Source organism: Felis catus, chromosome E2 (assembly GCF_018350175.1).
Source record: "Felis catus isolate Fca126 chromosome E2, F.catus_Fca126_mat1.0, whole genome shotgun sequence".
Lineage (NCBI taxonomy): Eukaryota > Metazoa > Chordata > Mammalia > Carnivora > Felidae > Felis > Felis catus.
The window spans coordinates 13,798,638-13,822,410 of NC_058382.1; the positions used below are offsets into that span (position 1 = coordinate 13,798,638).

The 23,773-nt window shown below is 44.2% G+C and overlaps 1 long non-coding RNA gene across 4 annotated transcripts in view; it reads right to left on the bottom strand.

Moving 5' to 3' along the window:
- LOC102899950 overlaps positions 1-23,068 on the bottom strand; it is a 45,038-nt gene extending 21,970 nt beyond the window's left edge. For 2 of the 4 annotated variants that reach the window (XR_006590440.1, XR_006590439.1), the window contains exons 1-3: positions 22,969-23,066; positions 21,426-21,508; positions 5,607-5,697 (exon numbers count right to left, since the gene is read on the bottom strand). This is a non-coding gene — a long non-coding RNA (uncharacterized LOC102899950). Of the gene's footprint in view, positions 1-5,606; positions 5,698-15,229; positions 15,297-21,425; positions 21,509-22,968 lie in introns of all 4 variants that reach the window. The other 2 variants (XR_006590441.1, XR_002149851.3) reach the window with 2 other exon arrangements.
- Positions 23,069-23,773: the final 705 nt, after the last annotated feature.

Sequence of the window (23,773 nt, forward strand, 5' to 3'; positions counted from 1 at the left end):
TTTGATCTCACTCTGGTTCTGTTTCTCTGCACCTTTCTTTTCTCCTTTGTTTCTCTGCAGTCTTGGTCTCTATCTTGGCACAATCTGCCTGTCCATGCATTTCTTTGCGGTTAATTTTCCTCTTTAACTTGCTTGCACCGTTTAGTTCAAGTGTCTCTCCTCCTGGCTTCTTGCCTAGAGTGGGATAGTGAAGGGGGCTGTTCTAAGGACACTTTCTCTTTTCCTGTCTGAACAGAAAGACCAGACTCAACCACCACCATCACAGACAATTAATTAAGGGACTATTCCCGAATGGGTGTAAGTGTATGTGTGTGGGGGGGAGGAGGTCAGAATGGAAGGGAGAAGCCAAAACTGTGAGGGTCATAGGAGGCAGCCTACAGCTAACTCTTACCCCACAAAAGACATCCTGATGGCCCATAGAAGATCCAAAAGGTGGTGCACTGGGAGTCACTCAGTTTTCACAGAATCCCCACCACTTCTCTTGGACACAGCATACCTCAGCCCAGCCAGCCAGGTCTTATTCCAAAGCCTGCAGGTTCGCTAAGGGATTTATTTTCCAAGTCTGAGAATCTGGACACATGAGAAGGGCATTTGATTTTGTTTAATAACATGTATAGGTAGGACATAATACCCAGGAATTTTGTTTCACAACAGTAAAGAAGATTGGCAGGTATTTGGTACAAAAAGTGCTGAAAACCGTTTATTTAGATAAACAGACAGCAATCAGTAGGCCATGTTTCTAGAGGTGGGGCTCAGAGGTGGCCTGTATATCTTAGACTTTGAAAATAAATGTGCACACACACACACACACCAGCAAAGTCCTGCTAAATCAACCCAAGTAATCTTTGATTATTACCATTTAGCAATGGTAGCACTTTGAGTAGAAACAAGAGAACTTGTTGAATAAAACCCTTTCAACGGAGTTATTTCTTTTGCTATTCCAAATCTTCATCTTACTGTATTTTTTTTTTTAAATTGATGAATGAGGGTCTGGCAAAGAGAAAGGAGTCATCTTTGTTCTCTACCAAGACTTTCTAAGACAGCGTGGTTACCCTATTTTTGACAGATAGGGAAACTGAGGCCAAGAAGGTTAGGCGCCCTACCCAGTGAAGAAAAGGTGGAGCTGAAATTTGAACCCAGATTATCTGATTCCTAAACACGACAGCCTAAAAATGATGTTCAACTGCCTCCCATATCCTACCAGGACATGTTGAAGTAGGTTGAGCTGGGGGACTGGAAATATAAAGAAAGAGGGATGGCCCCATTGGCTTTCCCTGGGTGAATTCAATCCACCTTTATTCAGGTGGGTGATTACAGGTTATATAACCACCCTCCAGATAAAGCAATATCCTCTCTAATGGCATCCCTACCCGGAAACCTTGAATCTCAGGGTGTTCAGATTTCTGCACAGCTGATTTTCCAGAACATATTTAAGAAGGATCTGGTGCCCTGGACACAACCCTTCAACCTGGCACCATGGAGCTGGGAGGGGCCTTCACCATCTTTCTGGCACTCTCCTTGTCTTGCCTACTTATCCTCATTGCCTGGAAAAGGAGACACAAGGGGGGGAAGCTGCCCCCTGGTCCCACACCAATACCTTTCCTGGGGAACCTGTTGCAAGTCCGCACTGATGCCACTTTTCAGTCTTTCATGAAGGTAAGTCTGACTACTCCTCTCACAGAGCCAAAAGCAATGAATTCCATAGAAACATGTATAACCTTCTAATGTCCAAAACACAGACTCTTGGAAACATAGACTTCATAAACCTTAGAATACTGAAATTGCAGAATCTTAAACTCTTGGAAACACAGACTCCTGGCACACTGCAACTTAAGACTCTCACAATCTCAGGACTTTGGAATCACAGCACCTTACACCCTTAAACACAAGAACTCATGCTCTCTGATGATCTTAGAACGTTGACACTCAGTATCATGAAATCTTAAGGTCCTAGAAATTAAGCATTGCAGATAGAGAAGCATAGATCTTGGAGCTTAGCTCACCCAGGTCCACCATTTTACAGATGAGGAAACTAAGGCTTATGGAGGTGTTGGGGGGGGGGTGTCTTACCCAGGATCACAGGATCCAAGGCATCTGTGCCTTTTTCTCAATAGTCCTTCCAAGCCCAAGACTCACTTTTATCTGTTATTCCCACATTTATGTTCCCTTGAAATTTCCACCCCTAAAGTCCTTGATTGGTCTATACTTGGTGCTCCAGATAGCTCCTTCCTCTTATGTCTTCCTTCACTCCTAGCTCAGGGAGAAGTATGGCCCAGTCTTCACTGTGTACATGGGTCCACGGCCTGTAGTTGTTTTGTGTGGACATGAGGCAGTGAAGGAGGCCCTGGTAGACCGAGCTGATGAGTTCAGTGGCCGTGGAGAACTGGCTTCAATAGAGCGAAACTTCCAAGGTTATGGTAAGTAACAACAACAACAAAATAATTATACACTCCCTATGTCCCCAATTCTTTGATAAGTGCTCTATATGAATTATTACGTTGACTCCTTTGAGAGAATATTAATGTCTTACTAATTTTGCAAATGAGGAAACTGAGGGTGAGAAAGGTTAGGTAATATAATATAGTAAGTGGTAGAACCATTTTGTTTTGAACCCAAGCCCTCTGATTCTTGAGTATCAGCCCCATTGCTTTTGTTTTTAATGTGTATCCACTGAAGCCCTTATAGCCAAACTTCTTATTTCTCTATACATATACACACACTCAACCCATAGGTCTCTGCCGCCTCCATTTAAGTAGATATCTTTTTAGTGTTATCTATACACCCATCTCTAACTGCCCACACCTTTCAATTCCAAGCTCTGTCATGCTCTTCTTTCCATACTTCCTTCTGTCCATCCATCCACATACATCTCCTTCCATTTACCCACTTTTCCATTGACCCATACATCCACCAAAAAATCCATTTATTAATTAAACTTTCTTATTCTTTCTTTCTTTCTTTCTTTCTTTCTTTCTTTCTTTCTTTCTTTCTTTCTTTTAGAGAAGAGAGTTCATGAGCAAGAGAGAGGGGCAGAGGGGGAGAGAGAGTCTTAAGCAGCCTCCATACTCAGTGTGGAGCCCGACGGGGGGCTTCATCCCAAGACCCTGGGATCATAACCTGAGCTGAAATCAAGAGTCAGATGCTCAACCAACTAAGCCACCCAAGCATCTATACAAATATCTTTCTATCCAATTTATCTAGACATCTATGAATTAACTTTCCATTTACCCCTCTATCCATCATTCATCCATTCATTCATTAATCTTTCCATCATTCACTCATCTATTAATCTTTCCATCCTTATATCTTTCCAACCAATTATACTCTTATCTCAAACTATCTATTATTAACTCTTTATTCATCCATTGAGTCTTTCTCCGTTCATCAGTCATTCCAGTCAAAAGCTCTTCCTTCCATTCATTAATCCACTGAAATAATTCATTAAGTTTCCAAACATTAATTCATCAATCCATGCACATCTAGTAATTTCTAAATGTTTCTTACTAGAAGGGAATTCCTTTTGTGTAGGTATATTGATGTACAGGTGTAAGCTTCTGTGTATGTGCATGCTTATGTCTAGAGAATCCAAATGGTATGAGAAAATAGAAGTAGTCCCCTATTCCAGGATATTGTGTATGGCATTCTATCTGTACCTCCCTCCACATTCCTATGCATCCATCCAGTTATTTATCCTGTTCTGGGTTTTTATCCTGTAAGAAACTCTCCTTCATCTCCCCCAATCATTGCCAGCCTAATTTCCTTTCCCTCCATCTCAATCCTAGACTGTTTTTGAGGTCCTGTAGGGAGGGAACCACAGTCTCTCCATCAAGCCTAGGAAGTTGGGAGGGGCTTCCTTGAGAGCAGAGTCTAGAGCTTTCATAATTTATCCCAATCCTCGTGTATCACAGAGTTGGACACAGGAAGGGGAGGGGAGGCAGGAGGCTGACATTGAGATTCTGGCAGGTGTAGCTCTGGCTAATGGAGAACGATGGAGGATTCTCCGACGCTTCTCCCTGACCATTCTTCGGGACTTCGGGATGGGAAAACGGAGCATTGAGGAGCGGATCCAGGAGGAGGCTGGCTTCTTACTAGAAGAATTACGGAAGACCAAGGGTATGGAGGTCACAAGGGGCAGGGCTACAAGATGACTGAATGGTTATAGAGAGCTCAGTCGTGAGAAGATGGGCCTTGGTGGGAGAAAGCTCTAGAATGGGAAATGATGAAAAAGACTAAGGGTTCACTAAGATTTCCAGCCAGGTTCCATGTTAAAAGTTAACATGAAAGACCCTTCAAGACCACTTGTGCAGAAGCTTTAATCAGTGGATCTCAAGAATTTTATGAGCTCCTGAAATCATATGTAGACTTTTACAATGTGTAAATTAGTACCTTTTTCTGGTGACAGGATCAAATTTAATTACATATATCTGTATACATATAACACATACATACAATTATTATAAAAACATAACATAAATTTTTACCATCCTAACCATTCCTAAGTGTACTTTTCAGTGTTGAGTATATTTACATTGTTGTGAAACAGATCTTTAGAATTTTTTCATCTTGCAGATCTGAAACTCTTAAGCCCATTTGATTATATTTTTTAAGGAGTCTGATCACTGCCCCAAAATAAGGTCTGAAACCAATGGGATTTGGAGAAGAAAAGACATGGAAGCTAAGAACTACAGAGATGAATAGATAAGAGATAGATAAATTTCTCAAAATCAGAGATTTTTCTTCTGGGTCTCGTGGATGCTAAACAGTCTACATAAAGGCTTTGAACATTCATGTACCCCCAGAAATTATTTGCAAAATTGTGTATTTGTGACTATGAAGCGTTGTGTTGGAGAAATTGTCCCCCAATCCAGCATCCTGTTTTATTTTTTAATTTTTTTAAATTATTTTTTAATGTTTATTTATTTTTGAGAGAAAGAGAGAGAGTATGAACAGGGGAGGGGCAGACAGAGAGGGAGACACAGAATCAGAAGCAGGCTCCAGGCTTTGAGCTGTCAGCACAGAGCCCGATGTGGAACTCAAACCCACGAGCAGTGAGATCGTGACCTGAGCTGAAGTCTGATGTTTGACTGAGCCACCCAGGCACCCCCAGAATCCTATTTTAAATGGTGCAGCTGAGGCCAAGGGAAAATTTTTCTTAATAGCTCAAATGGAGTCATTGATAGAGATACACGGAATTCAGCCATCCTTTTTTCCCCTAATGTGTCCCATACCACACCTTCTTTCCCAAATCTGTGACTCTACAGCACAAACACAATTAATTAAATACTAATGCCAAAAGGTGATGATTAAACTCCACTAGCATTTTCTGAGTACTTACTACATGCAGGGACTGTGCTAAGCATTTCACATCGATAATTATATTGAAGCCTCAGGTTTAGTGGTTACTAAACCAATTTGCAGACTGGGAAATCTAGACTCAAAATACAAAAAAACAAAACAAAACAAAACAAATGAAGTAACTAACACGTGCTATGAACCAGTGGAGTCAGGACTCATATCTGTGACTGAATGATTCCCCATCCCATGCTCCTAATCATTGCCTCTAACATAGACAATTTCTATCACCCAGGTTCCCCCATCGAACCCACCTTCTTCCTGAGCCGCACTGTCTCAAATGTCATCAGTTCTGTCGTCTTTGGAAGCCGCTTTGACTATGAAGACAAGCAGTTCCTGAAGCTGCTGCAGATGATCAATGAGAGTTTCATTGAGATGAGCACACCCTGGGCCCAGGTGCCCACCAGCCACCTCCCTGCCCACCCCCAATCTCAGTTAACTAAGCATCTGCCTATACCTCGCTTAATCCTCCCCACAGCCCAGGGAGGCAAGTATCAATATGCCCTGAGTCTCCAAGAAGCAAATGGACTCACCCAATCCTCAGACCCAGTGCTGGATGTTCAGCCTGACTATCTGGCTCCAGAATCAGCCTATGCTGACCCCAGGTGCCCATTGTTGACAAACCCTCTTTGCCTATTCCCCACAGCTATATGACATGTATTCTGGAGTCATGCAATATTTGCCAGGAAGACACAATCGCATCTACTACTTGATAGAGGAGCTCAAGGACTTCATTGCCTCAAGGGTCAAGATCAACGAAGTATCTCTTGACCCACAAAACCCTCGGGACTTCATTGACTGCTTCCTCATCAAGATGCACCAGGTACTTCTTCTCTTTTCCCCAATCATTTCCTCTCATTATCTTTAGCCTATAAACTGCAACTTTAACCTATAAACGTGTTATAGACAAAAGAGAAAGTATTGTTTCACATGGTTGACTTTTATTTATGGATGAGATATAGAAACTGTAAAAGCATACATAAACTCTTACACCTTTAAAATAAACTTTGAATCTAAAAATTTTAGGAGCAATGAAACTTAAAACCTGATCCCTTTTAAATCATTTATGATTACAACTACCAGAGACTTACAAATATAGAAAACCAGTCTTTACAGTCTTAGAATTTGAGAAGCTTAGACTTTTAAGTCTTTAAGCATGAGTTTAAACTTAAAAGTCTTCAATATGTAGAAATTTAACTTCAGTATCACAGAGTCTTAGAATTTTAGAAACATATATATTTTTTATTATACAAACCTCAGCACTTGGAAGTTTACAATTATATAGCTTAATGTCCTAGAACTTTCAAATCTCTACTTTTTTCTCCTCCTGTTCCCCTCACTGTCCACTCCAACTGCACTGGCCTCCTCCTTGTTATTTCTCTAACACACCAGGCGCCCTCTTGCCCCAGGAACTTTGCTTTGGCTATTTCCTCTCCCAGATACCCACTTAGTTTACCCATCAGTTGTGTTTTCACAAAGGGAGAAAAGAAGAAGATAAAGACAGAAGGTAATTCGATTTCCTATCCCTCTCGTTTTCAGGATAAAAATAATCCCCACACGGAGTTCAATCTTAAGAACTTGGTCCTCACCACTCTCAACCTCTTCTTTGCGGGCACAGAGACTGTGAGCTCTACACTACGTTATGGATTGCTGCTAATGATGAAGCATCCTGAGGTGGAAGGTGAGGGTCCACTTGAACTGCCTACCTGGTGACTCCCACTCCCAACAGAGAAGAAGACGTACACTCAATACTTTATAACCCCATAGCTTTACACTCTTCACACTTCAGAATCTCAGGATATGGAATCTCACAATCTCTGGCTTGGAAGGCCATTTAATTGAATCTTCTACTTGGTGCCTATGTTAGTTTCCTATGGCTGTCATAATAAATTAACAAAACCTATTATCTTACAGTGCTGGAGTTCAGAAGTTCACACAGGTTTTCACTGGGCCAAACCAAGGTAGAATCAGATTCCTTGCTTTTTTCAGCTCTGAGAGCTGTATTTCTTGCATTCCTGGGCTCATGACCCTTCCTCCATCTTCAAAGTCAGTAGCATAGCATCTTCAGATCTCTCTGCCTCAGTTGTCCTATCTTCTTCTCTGACTCTGACCCTTCTGCTTCCCTCTTATACGGACACTTGTGATTATATTTAGGGCCAACCTGAATAATCCAGGATAATCACCACATCTCAAGATCCTTAACTTAATGATGTCTTCAAAGTCTTTTTTGTCCTATGTGGTAACATGCATGGGTTCCAGGGATTAGGAGGTAGATATATTTGATGGACATTATTTAGCTGACTATAGTGCCAGAATCAGACAGACTCCATCTCCAACAAATTGCAATCTGGTCTGGTTGGGTAACTCTAGCGATGAGGACCTTATTCCTTGCTTAAGGAAAACCCCTAATTTTGGCCTGTCTCCCTTCTAATGCAGTTCAAAACAAGCCAAAAAATTTTTTTCCTCATTATAGATGATGGGAGAGATTAACTTGATTCCACCCAAACTTTTCTAGTCTCTCCTCCATTGTCCTAGTCATGTTTTGCTAATCTAAATAATCACATATTTAATGGACACCTGCTATGTGCTAGGTGCTGTTCTAGTTACTTGCATACTGGATTTTATGTAAATTTTACAACTCTGTGAACTTGGACCATCACACCCATTTGGAAGATGAAGAAACAGGCTCAGAAGGTAAAGCCATTTGCCTCAAGGTCACTCATCCAGGAGGTGCAGGGAGGGGTAACTGCACCAATAGTGTTCTTAATTCCTGTTACATAATTGCTGTCACTTGCTTCCATCTTATCCTCGTTATGTATTGTACTTTTTTCCCAGTCTGTCAAAAGTCTGTGTATGAAAGCCTATCTGGGATGGGGACACTGCCCTGCTCATTCGTGCTTTCAAGATAAATACCAAACATCCCAGTGGGCACTCAAGTCTCCAGGCTGTGTGCCTCCCAATGGTCTGACGAGTATTTATTAACCCCACCAATGTGTCAGGTGTTAAGAATAAAGGGGCAATGCAAACACGCATGGTTGGCTCCCTCAGGGTCCACAGGTATTAAAGATACAAACCCATAGCCTAGCCTTGGCTTTTAGAAACACGCCCTGTGTCCTTGTCTGCTTTGTTTTCTGGCCCCTTCTAGCCAAGATCCATGAAGAGATTGACCAGGTGATTGGACCACACCGAATCCCAAGTGTAGATGACCGAGCCAAGATGCCCTACACAGACGCTGTGATCCATGAGATACAGAGACTGACAGATATCGTACCCATGGGTGTCCCCCATAATGTCATCCGGGACACTCATTTCCGAGGCTACCTTCTGCCCAAGGTGGAGTTGGGTTCATTGTTACCCTTTCTTCCTCTACCCCACCCGTCTCTCCCCCTGGTACCCTGCTCCCATCCTCCAACACTGATTTCTCATAACTTCCCATTTTCATCCCAGGGCACCGATGTGTTCCCTCTACTTGGCTCTGTCCTCAAAGACCCCAAATACTTCCGCAACCCAGATGCCTTCTATCCCCAACACTTCCTGGATGAGCAGGGCCGCTTCAAGAAGAATGAAGCCTTTGTACCTTTTTCCTCTGGTAGGTTTCTATGGCCTGAGTTCACCCCCAGGAACATGCTAGATGTGCCCCCCCAACCATTGGTCTGTATTTGACATTCAAGTCTGAATGGAAGTTGAATGCTATTTCCCAGAATCCCAGAATCTTGGAATCATAGGATATTAGAAGCATTGACTCTGATAATTAGAAAAGGAGTAGCACTAAACAGAGGTCAGCAAACTCTTTTTGTTAAGGATGGAATAGAAAATATTTTAGTTTTTACCAGCCATATTGTATCTGTCTGAACTATACAGTCTGAACTACTCAACTGCCCCACTGTCCTGCAGAAGTGATCACAGACAGTACAAAAATGCATGAGAAAGTCTGTGATGCCAAAAACCTTTATTTATGAAATTTGAATAGGCATAGAAATTTAAATTTCATTGAATTCACATGCCACAGAATGTTACCTTTCTTTTGATTGTTTTCAACCATTTAAAATGTGAAAATCATTCTTAATTTTCTTAAAGTATAATTTTTAAATTTTTTAATGTTTATTTATTTTTGAGAGACAGAGAGTGACAGAGCATGAGCATGGGTGGGGCAGGGAGAGAGGGACACACAGAATCCAAAGCAGGCTCCAGACTCTGAGCTGTCAGCACAGAGCCTGATGCAGGGCTCGAACTCACGAGCTGCAAGATCATGACCTGAGCCAAAGTCAGACGCTTAACCGACTGAGCCACCCAGGTGCCCCTGCATTCTTAGTTTTCTTAAAGAACAAATATTCAGTTGAGTTAATTTGAATATATAATTGGATTTATTAAGTGATTTGTAGAAATGGAAGGTCTTTATAGGAAGGAGGGTGGCCAAGAAGTTATTAGCAAAGGAAAAGAAAGGATTGTTTCAGGCAAGGTCACCTTCCCCTAGGGGAAAAGCAGGAGGCCTTATTAGATGAATTACCTCATTTTCCTTTGGGGGATGGAGAGGGTACATGTGACAGCTCACCTCATTGGAGTTGATCAAACAATTCCTAACTGGTTAAGACTCCATTTCGGGAGGGGAGGTTGAAACTGCCATTAGGTTAGATATTGAGCCTGGTTTGATGACTTGGCCTAACATAAGTGATTCCATTTTGGGCCTGTGGTTTTCTTTTTAATAGTTTACAGGCAGTACAAAAATAGGCAGCAGGTGGTTTTGCCTAATGAACAGTAGCTTGTGACCCATGACATACTAGCTTAGAATAGTATTTTAAGTATAAACCACATTGAACCTGGAGTCAGTGCTGTGGTTAGGAAAGAGGACCCCACCCCATCATTTACAAATGGTAGAATCATAGGGCACCTGGGTGGTTCAGTTGGTTGAGCTTCCGACTCTGGATTTTGGCTCAGGTCATGATCCCAGGGTCTTGGGATATAGCCCAGCCACTGGCTCTGCACTGAAGGTAGAGCCTGCTTAAGAGCCCCCCCCCCACCCCGCTCTCCCCTCTACCTTTCCCCAGCTTATGGTTGTGTTCTCTCCCTAAAAAAAAAAATAATCTCATAGTTCTCATAATCTCATAGTTCGTGAGTTCAAGCCCCACACTGGGCTCTGTGCTGACAGCTCAGAGCCTGGAGCCTGCTTGGGATTCTGTGCCTCCCTCTCTCTCTCCCCCTCCCCCGCTCACTTGCACGTGCTCTCTTTCTCTCTCAAAAATTAAAAAGAAAAATCTTTAAAATGGAGATTCATTTCTCCAAACTATTGGAAGAGTGACCAACAAGTAGTAAGCACTCTTTAAGTGTGAGCTTTCTTTTCAAAATTTTTTTTCCTCACTAGTATCTGGCACCTAGTAGGCATTTGATAAAGCTTTGAGAAATTGAAATGCACAGAATCTTCAAATTCAAGGATTTTTTAGAACCATTCCACCTTGGGATCTGGTGGAATCAAACCATCAGAGAAGTAGCTGCCACATGTTGGGCCCCCTATAAATGGCAAATCCAAGCTGAGCACTCTCTGTAAGAGTCTTTATAATAACCCCAGAAAGTAGGTATTATCATGACCCCAGGGATGCTGAGCAGGGTCAGAAGGGTGATGGGGCCAGAAAGCTCCCCACACCCTTATCATCCCAGTGCAGATATGAGCCGACTTCTCGCCCTCCCCTGTGCCCACAGGAAAGCGCATCTGCCTGGGCGAGGCCATGGCCCGCATGGAACTCTTTCTCTACTTCACCTCCATCCTTCAGAACTTCTCTTTACACCCGCTGGTGCCGCCCGATGACATAGATATCACACCCAGGGTCTCAGGCTTTGGCAACATCCCTCCGACCTATGAGCTCTGCCTCAAAGCCCGCTGAGCGCCCCCTATTGGGCAAGAAAGGAACCGTGGGAGAACACAGCTCTTTCCACCGGTACAGGTGCACCACCTCATCTCTAAATTCTCCCAACAGCTCTAAGAGAAGGTACTATTCCTACTGTCATGGCTCTGCGGGTCAGTGAGGGCCACCTGCAAATATTGAGCTGTGTATCGGCTGCATCCAGTAGAAAAGCAATGCGCTGTCCCAGATTTCAGCAACAACCTGAAGTATTTGCGTTCTCACGTTCCCCTCCACCCGCATTTCCCATCTCCACCAAATTCTTGCTGTAGATTCTATGTCTTCATGTGTAGGTGTGCACTGATAGTGACCCAAATGTAGTTCACCAATCTTCTCCCTGATTATCATCTCCCACATAAAATAAAATAAAATAAAATAAAATAAAATAAAATAAAATAAAATTAAATTAAATTAAATTAAATTAAATTAAATTAAAATAAATGCAGCCAGAGTATCAAGACTGTTGTGTGTAGCAGGCTTCTTGTGTGTTGTGTGTGCTATCACTGTAGGACTTCGAAAACAACTTAAAATGACATTTTATACATCCCTATTATTCTTTTAATATTTATTTCTTTATTTTTGAGAGGCAGGCGAGGTAGAGAGAGGGAGAGGAGGCAAAGAGAGAGGGAGAGAGAGGATCCCAAGCAAGATCCGCACTGCCATTGCAGAGCCGGACCCGGGGCTTGATCCAACAGTGAGATCATGACCTGAGCTGAAATCAAGAGTTGGAGGCTTAACTGATTGAGCCACCCAGGGGCCCTCAAGACATCCCTGTTACTAATTATCCTTCCTAGCAGTCAACCACCAGGGATTTCCCACTTGATGGTCCATCCCCTTAATACTCCATATTCAACCGTCTTGCTGGCTCCTTGACCCCCACCTCCATCAATCTTCTCTCCCTCTAAACCTGCCTTCCTGGTCTAGAAGGAACTTCTTTCACAAGTCCCAGTTCCAAATTCTCCTCATTCCATTTTGATGAATAGTTCAGACACCCTGACTTCTATTATTCTATTTCCAAACTCCATCAACATGCTTGCTGGATGAAAGCTTTCCCTCATATTTCATTTTACTCAACCAATGTTTATGGAATACCCAACATGTGCCAGTACCTTCTTCAGGTACTTGGGATCCATCAGTGAACAAAACACACCCAAACTCCTGTCCTGGTGGAGTTTCATTCTAGTGGGAGAGGTAGACAATGAAGAATAAACATAACCAATGAGTAAATGATACAGCATGTTAGAACAGCACAGATTCCAAGTTTTGGATTATAATCAGGCCAGGGTAGGTCTCACAAGGTGTTGGAGGAGCAAGTTATGCAGGTATCTGGGAATAAGTGTTTCTGGTAAGGAGATTAAAAACAGCAGAGTGGTAAGGTGGGAGGCTGTGCATGTGTGTTCTAGAATCCGCAAAGAGATTGTAGTTGGAGTGGAGGAGGGAGGGAGGGAGTAGGGGTAAATGGGAAGAGGGCAGGGCATGAAAAGGCCAGATTGTGTGGAGCCTCATGGACCTCAATAAGGACCTGGGCTTTTAGTCTGAGTGAGATAATGGTTCCTGGTGAGCATAGGGTGGCATACACTGACTTTTTTTTGGTAATTTTTAAAAATGTTTATTTATTTTTGAGAGAAAGAGAGAGAGTGCGAGCAAGAGAGGGGCAGAGAGAGAGGGAGACACAGAATCCAAAGCGGGCTCCAGGCTCCAAGCTGTCAGCACAGAGCCCGACGCAGGGCTCAAACCCAAACCGCAAGATCATGACCTGAGCTGAAGTCAAATGCTCAACCGACTGAGCTACCCAGGCGCCCCCATACACTGACTTATTTTAAAAGCAAACTCTAGCTGATGCATGAAGAATAGATTGAGGGAGGGATAGCAGAAATACCAGTTGTGCAAGCGGGGAAAAGTAGGTGGATTTGGAATCTGCTATGAAGATAGAACTGGCAGGGTTTGCTGATTAATTGGATGCAGGGTGGGAGACATAGAGGGTCAGGGATGAGACCTCATTCTTTGGAATCTCTCTCTTAACCTCATGTGTCCCAGGCACATGAGTCCCCATAATAGTTGGCTTTGTAATTTTAGGGAACATGAACAGATTTTGGCTACTTAAGTATATAGGGCTGCTGGCTGCTGTAAGTTTATCAATAAGTGCATATTATTTTCTGAATTCTGGAGACACAGGCTCAAACTGTGAGTAGGAAAAAAAAAAAGAGTTAACAGCCAGGGGCTGCTGCCTCCATTGTCCCCCCAATGACACCTGCAACCCTGGCACTGCACCACTGCCATGGGACTCTTGACCCATTGGCACCACTGTGGACAACTTCCTGATGGTATTTGTGATTTTGTGTTACTTCCTCACGATTCAGAGTTCCAGGAAGGACTATCCAGTAAGTCACATGTTAAAGCTTTGGAGCTCAGGGTTTGGTGAGGAAGAATAAATGGCTCTTCCATCTGCTGTGATGGATGGCAAAACCTTGCTCCTCACCAAGAATTTCAGAATAGGGAATTTTCCAAAAACTGGAAGGGATTTTGAGATGGGGGTGAGCCAGAAACAACAAACGTCATTCTTATGTACACAATATGTCCATTGGGTGTTCTGGGAAGCAGAGGATGGGTAAGCATTTCACAGAGGGGTAATGCCTGTGAATGATTAGAGAGAGAAGAAACAGAATGGGTCAGGAAGGTCTTCAAATCCAGGTGTTGATGTGACACCTGCGAATGAAAAAGAATGTATGAAAAAAATTGGGCAGGAAGAGACCCAGATTGCCACACAAAACTGACAGAGTCTCATTCCATCAAAAAAAGTACATCGAGGGGCACTTGGGTGGCTCAATCAGTTAAGCACTACAGTGTAGAGGCTGCTTGGGATTCTCTATCTCCTCTCTCTGTCTCTGTCTCTGTCTCTCTCAAAAATAAATAAGTAAACTAAAAAAAAAAAAAAAAAAACCAGACACATTCCTGTCCTCAGTCCTGCACACGGTTGGAATCTGCTGACACTAAGGTGACCAGGATAGAGTCAGTCACAGACCACATGGCTCATAGTCCAGCACATTAATTACTGGTATCAAGGAAGACCAGTAATATATGGGTTTCATCTAACAAAGACCAGAACCAGAGTTATATAACAGAAAGATGATAGACACAGAAGGAAAAGCTAGGCATTAGGGGAATGTGGACTTCATTTTCCTTTTCTTGAATGGGCTGCTGATGAGCTGGCCACTATCAGAGGCTAGTTCTGCCCTTGAGCAGTTAGATGGGTCATCAATAAAAGCAAATGAATTCTTTATGGATTGTCCAGAAGCTCTTGAGACGTTAACTCTGTAGTGTGTGAAAAGCCCTCTCTATCCATATCCATCATTGTCCTTAACACCTTCATGTTTGGTTTTTATCATTTCTTTACCAAAATTTCCCACACTGCTCCCTCATGAGACACATATATTGTCATTCTTTTCAAAATTTGCCAATTTAATGATCAAGTAAAGGCAACATGCTATGAGTTTAGGTTTTTGTTTCTTTGATTAGTAATGAGACAGGACTTTTGTGTGTTCATCCTTGCATTTCTACTTTTCTGAGTTATCAGTTTCTATCTCTGACCCATGTACCTACTTTATATTCAGAATTTGAGTTTTGGGTAAAGAGATTTTCATGATGCGTTTTCCCTTGAATTCAGATTTCTTAAATAATTTATTACTTATGAAGTCAAATTCTTTCTATTTTTTGTGATTTGTCTAATTATCTCTAGTTTTAGAAACATCTTCTCATTGGAGCACCTGGGTGACTCAGTCAGTTAAGTGCCTGACTCTTGATTTCAGCTCAGGTCATGATCTCGCAACATCAGGCTCTGTGCACTGATCGTGGAACCTGCTTGGGATTCTCTCTATCCCTCTCATTCTCTGCCCTTCCTCTGCTCTCTCTCTCTCTCTCTCTCTCAAAAAATAAATAAACTAATAAAAATTTTTCAAAAAAAGAAACGTCTTCTCTGTACATACCTTTCGACCCAACAATTATACTTCAGGAAAGCATGCAGAGATGGAAACACAGGGATGTTTATTTCAACTGTGTTTAGAAAGACAAAAATAAGATAAATAATCCACATGTGCATTGTCTAGCAGAGCAGCATGCATTGGTTATCAATCCCAAGAGAGCAGAACCACCATGCACTGGTTACCAATCCCAGGAGAGGACACCAACTACGTGGAGGGTAGGAAAAATCATCACCATGACAACCACCAGAAATAGAAATCCAAACACTTTTGCCCACCGCATCTTGGTATCAGAGTTGCCAAGGAATATACAGCATAGTCAAGTACTGGATGGAACAATGATGAATTGACATTGAGAAGAGATGGCAAGATCAGCTTTAATAGTGCCTATTCATCCCCCATAGTCTTTTCTAGCAGTGATACAGGGCAATTCAGCTCTAGTGCACCTCTCTTTTGCCACATGGAAGGACCTTGTCCCCATCCCATGGGAACAGACATAGCACTGGCATTGGTCAGGTGCTATATGATACACATGCTTAAGCAGAACAAAGGGGTACTCACTGAGCTTAAACATGGAAAGATAGGGTGGCTCAGTCAGTTAAACGTCCGACTTCGGCTCAGGTCATGATCTTGTAGTTCGTAAGTTTGAGCCCCACGTCAGGCTCTGTGCTGACAGCTCACAGCCTGGAGCCTGCTTCGGATTCTGTGTCTCCCTCTCTCTGCCCCTCCCCTGCTTGCACTCTGTATCTCTCTGTCTCTCAAAAATAAATAAACATTAAAAAAAAATTTTTTTTTTCATTTTAAACTTCCAGTGTTTCTCTCTGGCCCTTGACATCTTTCTGCCCATCTCCTTGGGATTAGCAGAAAAAGCCATAATGCAGAGAGGGATAAAATGTTGACCTTATGGGGCACCTGGGTAACTCAGTCAATTAAGTGTCTCACTCTTGATTTCAGCTCAGGTCATGATCTCACGATTCATGAGATTGAGCCCTGAGTTAAGCTCTGTGCTGACAGCATGGAGCCTGCTTGGGATTCTCTCTCTCCCTCACTCTCTGCCCCTCCCCCACTTGCACATGCTCTCTCTCTTTCTCTCTCTCTTTCAATGTAAATAAATAAACTTTAAAAAATGTTGACCTTGCTAATTCTGAAATTACAGGAAGTGCAAACTACTTTGTGTGCATTTCCCCAAGATTTTAAAATCTCCTCTCTCTGACTTACCTTAACAGCAAGGCTGACTCAGAGTTGAAATCTGGTCAGAAATTGTGGAAATTCTCAAATGCAGGCCAACTCCGAAAGGTGTCCCAAAAGACCAAACTCCTTAAAAGAGCCCAATGCCATGCTCTCAAAACCGAGTGCGAACTTCATGTAAGGGTTAAAGTGTATGTATCACTAGCTATTGAAGCTGTATGTGAACTGATTTCACTCAAACCAGTCTGTTGTTGTTCCTCTTACTATTTCCAACGCCTGCCTGGTAGATACCATATGGTCTAGTGATTAAAAGATGGAGCCCTTTGAACAGGCAGACTTGATTCCTTAGCTCTGCAACTTCTGAGTTGGTGATCTCAGCTTCTTCACTTGAAAGCTGTAAAGAATAACATAACCAGGGGCACCCGGGTGGCTCAGTTAAGCATCTGACTTCAGCTCAGGTCATGATCTCACGGCTTGTGAGTTCAAGCCCTACGTTGGGCTCTATGCTAACAACTCAGAGCCTGGAGCCTGCTTTGGATCCTGTCTCCCTCTCTCTCTGCCCCTCCCCTGCTCATGCTCTGTGTGTGTGTGTCTCAAAAATAAATAAACATTAAAAAATTTAAAAAAGAGTAACATACCCTATCTCACAGAGCTGTTGCTAAAATCTCACTTAGCATAGTTCTCGCATGGCATTTGATAATCATTAGCTATAGTAATAAATACGGCCATTATTATTATCTGCTGGCTTGTTATAACACCATTTATTTCCTTCCTGCTTCCATGACCCTTTCCCCAAGTGGGTTTCTGAGCAGAATGTCTTTGACCTAAATTCCTGGACACATTTAGAATGTAACCACACAGGGTCAGAGGCTGGACCGTTTGCTTGACTGCTATATCCTCAACCACTGAAACAGCGCCTGGCACATAGTCGGTGTCCTATTAATGTTTGCTTCATACATAAACTGCTTGTCCAAATTTTCTGTCCATTTCCCAATCTTATTCAAAACAGGCTCTCCTCTCAAGAGCACAGCTTTCCCTAACACTCTCTCCAATGAAGGTGACACATTTGACCACCTCTGATGAGTCTCACGGTCAGAAGGTAGGTCAATACCTCTTGCTTCTCAAAACCACAGACATCTTTGAACATGGACATAATAGGTGCTTCTAAATCTCCTCAGATAAATTCCAACATTATGAACATGCCAGGCTGAATCTCCATCAATTGCCTTTTCTCTCGAGTATGGTCATATATTCCTGTATCTTCCTATGCCCATATATTTTGGATTTTATCCTGGATATGGCAAGTAATATACTATAAAGACTCTGGATTCTCTAACGTTCTACGGAAGAATATTAATCTCTTTCGTTTTGTTTTAGGGAGCAGTTAACTTGACTGAACTCAAATGCACAGCTCTGAAATCTCTTTTAAGTTCTTTTAACCTCACCTGCCACCTCGGGGAGTTTCCGAGCACCTAAGCACTTCAACAAACAGTCAGACATGTGGGCAGAGTTTTTACAGATTTGGGGCTCCCCAACTCCAGCTGTCACCTTTTGGAGACCCTATCACCGCTGCCACCAGGCTCTGTAGTCACTCTGCATGCTGTCCTCTAATCCTTCAACTCAGAAAACTTAACAAAGCTTCTGCCTGGGTTCCAGCCATCCTCACGGCACTGTCCCCACCTGCCTCAGGCCAAAAGCTTTAATCACTGGAAATTCCTTTCTTTTGACCCCATTCATTATCTGCCTGCTTTGATCCACTCTCCAGTGATGTCAGGGAATCATTTGTTGTTGTTGTTGTTGTTGCTGTTGCTGCTGCTGCTGCTGCTGCTGTTCTTAACATTTTATTCTGAGTTGGTGGCTGTTATTTTCAGGATGCTTGATCCAGTAGGTGCTACTCAACCATGACCAGAGTCAGAAACTCCCCACAGCACCTCTGGAGTATAGCCCTCCACCCTCTTAGGAAAACCCTTCCTTTTTTTTGAATCTGTCTCCTTTGGCCCTGTCTTCTCTCAAACTTTCTCCCTCTCTCTCCTCCAAGAGCAGCCCTGCTCCTGCAAGAAGGCATGAGAGTGGCCTTTGGCAAGAGCTGAGTCAGCAACCAGACAGAAAGCACCTTGACTTTCTCCTTCTCCTTGGCCTTCCCTTGATGCCATTTCAGCCACACTCCCGCAGCCCACCCTGATCCTGGCCGCCATCTGAAACCTGAACACAAACACTTCAGTCTCTGATCAAACACCTTGTTCTACTCATTCTCCCCTTCACTGTGTGACACTGGTTACCCAGTCTTTGGTTAATGTCCCAAAGAATGCAAACACAACTGGAGGTCAAGCCTCCCTCCTATTGAAAGACCGGTTTTACTTTTATTAGCTTAACATTTGGATTCTTTGGTTTTAGGCCTACAGGGAAGTTTTTCAAGAACCACAGGATTATCAGCAAGAGTTTGCTGATGTCTCATAAAGAAAAAAGGCGGGGCTTGGCAGCCCAGAGTGGTGGTTAAGAGCATGAAATCTAGAGTCAACACAAGGCCAGGCCCAGGCTCTACCATGATCAGCCGTGGAGCCCAAAACAACTCATTTCCACTTCTTTGGGCCTTACTTAACTCATCTGCAAACTGGGCATGATAAACCCAACCTCACAGGCTTGCAGTGAGGACTTGAATAAGATGCCCATAGAGAGCTTCACAGGGTCAGATCATAGGCTCACGGAATGCTATCATTGTCAGCAGTACTAGCATTTAGATTTAAACCTAGAAGGGGCACCTGGTGGCTCAATCTGTTAAGTGTCTGACTTTGGCTCAGGACATGATCTCTCAGTTCATGAATTTGAATTCCATGTTGGGCTCTGTGCTGACAGCTCAACCCTAGAGCCTGCTTCGGATTCTGTGTCTCCCTCTCTGTTTGCCGCCCCCCAACCCCCAGACACATACCTCATGCTCTGTCTTTCTCTCTGTCTCTCAAAAACAAACATTAAAAAGATAAATTTAAACCAAGAAGGCTTACCTAAAATTCTCATTTGGAAATGCTTTGAAACTAGTGAGAGGTGGTTCATTTCTCACCTCTGTGAATGTAGTAAATTGTAGTAAATGCTATGAACTGTTTTCATTAAAAGGGTTAATTTTTTAGATAAGTATTTTCTTGATTTATTTACTTACATATATGCATATACATATATACATGTACATATATACACATACATATAAATGTATATACGCATGTATGTATATGTATCAATGTATATATACATATAAACTTTACACCCAGTGTGGGGCTTGAAATCACAACTCCAAGATCAAGAGCCATACGCTCTACTGACTGAAAGAGCCAAGGTGCCCCTTTACTTCAATTAAACAAAAAATCTCATTTGGGAGAGGGTCATAGATTTCAGGCACACTTGTGACCATGAGCCAGCTTTTTCTGGAGTTTGGGTCAGGCTGGGGGTAGAGGACAGAAAGTTGATTGATGAGGATGGCAGAGGGAGCAGGGGGTGTAGCGGTCACAGATGTCTGCTCTGTCCCACCATCTCACATGGCCAAGCCTGGCTTGTGAGGCTCTCTCTGCCCTGCCCTCCTCTCCTCCCCCACCTGTGAGCTCATCCTGCAAGACCCAGTTCAAACGACACCGCCTCTAGGAAGCACTCCCAATCCTCAACCCCAAGTAGTAAATGATCACAAATAATTCTTAATGAATACTAATGGGATCATTGAAGATTTTGGTTTATCCGGATCTGCTCTCTCACCAGTCTAAGAAATCCCTAGAAGCAGGGATTGTGCCCGGTTCCCCAACATGTCTCCTGCCTCAAACCGGCTCCTGATCTGTGTCCCCAAACCCATACATGGCACTCCCACCTACCCCCACACTGGGCTCTACCCCACCTTACCCCACACAACCACCGCATAACCAAGGAAGAATTCGTTTGTCCTTCCATATCTTTCTCCAGCCCATGCCTCCTCCCCATGCCCATGGCCCTGTCCTCTGTCACCTGGAGCCTATAGAAGCTACTTCTATGTCTCTCCATCTGTAGTCTCAGCTTCTCCAACAATCTGAACAATCCCTCTGAAACACAAATGTAACCATCTTCTTCCCCTGCCTACACCCCTTCTGGGGCTCCCCATCATCTTAGGACACGGTCCAGCTCCCCACCAAGTCACATAAGGTCCAGCAGGTCTGACCCCTGCTGATGGCTACAGCCTCATCAGTGCGCAGGGCCCCAGATCCTTCCACCCTAACAGCACCCGACCATGCTCCACTGCCTTGGCACTTGGATTCCTCTGCCCAGAATTCTCCCTCCCTACTCTCCCTATCCTGCCCTGAAAACCCCCTACTTTGCCCTCAGGTGACTCAGCCTGAGTTGACAAGGTTGAAACAGGTACCACTTCTGGGCCCCTACAGACACCTGTGCCACCCAATCCTGCCCTGACCCCTCTGTCTGTCTCCCCCAACCTTGCCCTGACTCCTCTGTCTCCCCCATCACCACCATGACTCCTCTGTCTGTGACTTCTCACCCCAGCCCTGTGTGTTCTGAGCTTCACTGACTTGTAGCTGCTCTGTCTCCCTTGTGGCATGACAGCTTCATGAGGGTGGGGCACAGTCTGTCTTGGTCACCTTAGTGTCCTCAGCATCCCTCAGCACAGGCGTCATGGAGTGGTGGGTTGACTGAGCACTGGTTGGATGACTGTCTGGAAATATTTTAATATGTTTTTAAAATGTTTATTCAATTTTGAGAGAGAGAGAGAGAGAGAGAGAGAACGAGTGGGGGAGGAGCAGAGAGAGGGGGAGACACAGAATGGGAAGCAGGCTCCAGGCTCTGAGCTGTCAGCAGAGTCCGACATGAGGCTGGAACCCACGAACAGCGAGAACATGAACTGAGACCAAGTCGGACACTTAACCGACTGAGCCACGCAAGCACCCCTGGATGACTGTCTTAAAAGTGTTGAATGGCTCAGGAGCCTGGGGGAGACTATGGGAGAGAATTTTCTGAGTGGATATTTGAGTTCATGCAATAGGAGTTGACCCACCTCAGAATGCTCTCAGGACACATGCGTCCGATGCAGGCTTTTTCTGCTGAGTGTAACCCTTGAAAACTGAGCGAGGCAACACCCTGAAAAATAAGGGAATCAGCTGATGTTTAGAGAAGGGAGACAGAGCCGGGTCAGCATTGTTTGAATGCAAACACAGATAGGCACAAGCAGATCTCAGACATGTGTACACAACGTGACCCACGTGCCTACACACTGTGCCTGAACACACACACACGTGTCCATCCACGTGCCCATACCCAGTCATCAGTAGTATGTGCACATACACCATTAACACACAGTCAGACATGAGGGTGCACACACAGATATATGTGTAGACATCCCTTAACAGGCATACCCCAAAGCATGTACTCGGTTACCCATAGACAGACAAGGGCTGGTGTGCATTCAGGCACACTGGTCTGCACACACACCCAAGGTCAATGTCATATTATCAGCCCCAGGGGGGAAGGCTCAGCTGTGCCAAGGAAGGAAAGGCAGGCAGGTTCCCACAAGGCTTTCTCTCCCTTCCTCTTTTCCCAAAGAAGAAGTATTCAGAACTTTAGACCAGAAAAGATCAAATCCAGAAGGGGATTTAGAGAACCCCTTACTCATGTCCTTCCTCCTGTGGAGTAATAGGAACAGCTACCATTCGTTGGCACTTACTGCCATGTACTTCACACGCATGAACCCATGACTCCTCTGAAAATAGGCTAAGAGGTGGGTCCTGTCATTGGCCCCATGAGACTCAGAGAGGTGAGGTGACCTGTTCAAGGTCCCACAACAAAGAAGGGACAAGGGATTCCAATCCAGAGCTTAATCATACTCTTAATTGTTAATATAGGCTTGGTTGGCTTTAGGGAAACTGATACCTGCCAAGCCTGTACTAATACCCCTCCCTTCATTAAAACCAAAAACATTCCCTGCCAAGGCACACACACACATACAATAAAACAAACCAACAAAAAAAGCACAACTCAACAAACAACATTCCTCTTTCTGCTTTGTTCTCTGCCCCTTGTTCCCTCCCCCATAGGACTCTGGCTCAGGGACCTAGAGCAACAAACCAGTACTTAGAGTGCCAACCTCATGCACCTGCACTCCTCTAAGGTTAGGGCTGGCATCTGAGCAGGGGGTCCAGCTATCAGATGCTGCCTTGTGCCCATCGGGGCCCCTCTCAGGCCCACTGAAGACCAGTCCAGCACCCACATGGTGCTCATGTCAGAGTCTGCTGGGACCAACCCCAGAGCTGCGTGATGCCACCCTGAAGCCACCCCGATGGCCACCTGGGCCTGCTCTCAGACCTTCCTGGCACCAGACATGGCTCTGTTAACGATCTCCTGATATCAAGTTCAGGGCCAACCTGTTTCCAATCCTAGACACTAGGATTGAAAACAGAGCCTGCCACTGTATCTCTGCGTCCAACACTGATGCTAGTCTCCACACCACCCATTGCTAAACTTGGTCTCCACTTGGCCTTCAGGGTGGGCTAGGTCAGTCAATGGAGGAAGGAATGGACAGGGTTCAAATCCCAGATCCCTACCTGCCACCTGTGTGACTTCCAGCAGGTGGCTGTAGGGAGGCTTGTTCTTCTGAACAGCAAAATGAAGATGCTATGACGGAACCCCACTGCCAGAAGGATTCCATGAGATCACAGTTTGCACCCTGCCTCTTCATAGTTAGTGCTCACCAAAGGGGAGCACCCTCTTGTTAAGGAAGAAGGTCACCAAGGAGAGGACAGCAGGGCCACCATCTGTCCTCACACCCACTTTCAGCATCCAGGGCCCCGCTATCTCCTGACTCAGGAGTTTTCCCAAAGTTCTCCTGCTGTCATTCCCTTTGCCTGCTGCCGACCACCCTGCCCAATCCCCAATCACCCCTAGGGTACCTCACACACTCTCTCATCCCCCACCTTCTCTTCTCAAGTGCTCCCCTTCTACTGACAGGGAATCCCAGCTCCAGAAAGGGGGCGTAAGCGTACAGTTCAGAGACACAGGAGCCCTTGCCCACCCTCTGTTGTCTGTCCTCAGTCTTCTCACTTACGAAATGGGAAACATCAGTACTGCTACTAGTACCAACAACCATGGAAATGATGAACCTAGCGAGCTCCCCTAGGGACTGGGTAGGACAGGTGTGGCTCTCTGTAAATTACACCCCTTGAGACAGTTGGGACTTTTTTGACAACATACTGGTGGATGTCATTACTTATTTCCAAGTCCTGCCCAGTCCATCTGCCACTGAGACCATGAGTTACTCTTCTTTCCTAAGGAAAGTTCTACTTGAATGTGGCTCTGGACTTCTACCCCTTTCCCAACCACAGACAGGCCATGACACTGATTCTGACCTTG